We start from the raw sequence: 1,520 nt of genomic DNA on the forward strand, positions 1-1,520 counted from the left end.
TTCCTTCGTCGGAGTTACTGCGCGCGGGTCTCGCGAGCGCCCCGAACCCCAGTGAACAATTTTGAGTGCCCGAGGTACCCCTCGGCCTGAGGAAGGGATGAGGAAGGCTGAAACCGAACCCCCTCTGCCTGCGACGAGGAAGAGAAAAGACGGGCAGGCGGGCTCGTGAGGGTCCGCTCGTAGGCAGCAGCGGAAAAGAGCGGAAGAAACCACGAGAGGAGGGAGTTCCTCGCGCGAGCTTGTGGGTTTGAATTACCTGGAGAGGAAGGGTGCCAGAGCCGAGAGGCAATACGAACGCGAGCTTGTGGGTTTCATTTACCCGGAGAGGGAAGGGAGGAAGGGCCGAGAAACGAAGCGTGTGTGTCGCCGGGCATTCGGAAATTTTTACAAGTCCGAGTGCATGGTCAGGTAGGTAGGGAAGGGTAGCGAAGAAATTCTATGTTCGGGACCACCGACGACAGTCAGTATCTTACTTTTGTTCGGTTAGGACTTAGTTGAATTTTCGTGTCGGGGCGAAGCGTCTGCCTCTGTATTTTCTAAGTGTCAAGTTCTCGTTCAGTGCTTTTCGTTCCATCATGTGTGATCCTGATTGAAATAATACAGGTAAGTTTATTGGACAGTGTTCAGTGACAGCAAAATAATGTTCAAAAGTTTTCACTTTTCTCGTTTCAGTCAGGTGTCTCGTCAGTTATCTCGTCAGTTTGTGGAAAAGGTAAGAACAAATGACAGGATTGCAATGCAAACAATCTAACAACAATTTACTTTCTTCTCTTCCTTTGAGAAATGCATCGAAGACCACGCGTGAACAATCTACGCAGCAAACAAAAACCCGGCTGGACCCACCGACAATGTGTGTGTACGCGAAACAATGTGTTCGACGGGATGCCTCTATACCGCCACCAACGCAGCATAGCGCCAGGAATGCACGAATAGGTAGGGAAGTGAAACCGTGAAATAGACGAGTGAGCGAAAGAGACGAAAAAAAAAACCGAAAATAAACCGAAAATCGAAACCGAAAACGAACCCCTGCATTTTTACTTCGGGAACCGACTGGGGATACGAGAGAAAGAAAGAGGGAGAGGGGACACATAGAAAAGAGGGAGAGAGACAAGGGGCACGCGCGAGAGAATTTAAACTGACAGTCGCTCGTTGCGCCATTTCAAAGTTCGGACAAAGTCGAGAACGATTTGGCGAAGAAAATATACATAGGATTGTCTCCGAACTTTCAACGTAACTGTGAACTTTCGGCTCGGGCACTCAAAATTGTTCACTGGGACGTGGCGCCTATGGCGCTCAGTCGGAGCGCTCGGTCGGTAGCTGATCGATCGCTCGGTCGATCAGGAGCCGCTGGGTTGCATTTGCAACAGTAAGGTATAACATATTATAACTATGTGCCATTCATTGCAGCATTGTACCAGCCACCTATCCAAGAGTGGCGTAACGTTCCTAACATGTGCTCCAGCGAGAGGTGCGAAATGTTCCTGAGTGCAACGGAGCCCAGGAGGGTTTGGGTATGTCGG

General features: G+C 50.1%; 1 long non-coding RNA gene across 1 annotated transcript; it reads left to right on the forward strand.

Moving 5' to 3' along the window:
• The first annotated feature begins 472 nt into the window (after window positions 1-472).
• Window positions 473-1,010, forward strand: LOC128277139 (uncharacterized). The gene is made up of 3 exons (XR_008269390.1): window positions 473-603; window positions 673-712; window positions 782-1,010. It is a non-coding gene; the product is annotated as an uncharacterized LOC128277139 (long non-coding RNA).
• The last annotated feature ends 510 nt before the right edge of the window (window positions 1,011-1,520 follow it).

Source organism: Anopheles cruzii, unplaced genomic scaffold (genome assembly GCF_943734635.1).
Source record: "Anopheles cruzii unplaced genomic scaffold, idAnoCruzAS_RS32_06 scaffold04191_ctg1, whole genome shotgun sequence".
Lineage (NCBI taxonomy): Eukaryota > Metazoa > Arthropoda > Insecta > Diptera > Culicidae > Anopheles > Anopheles cruzii.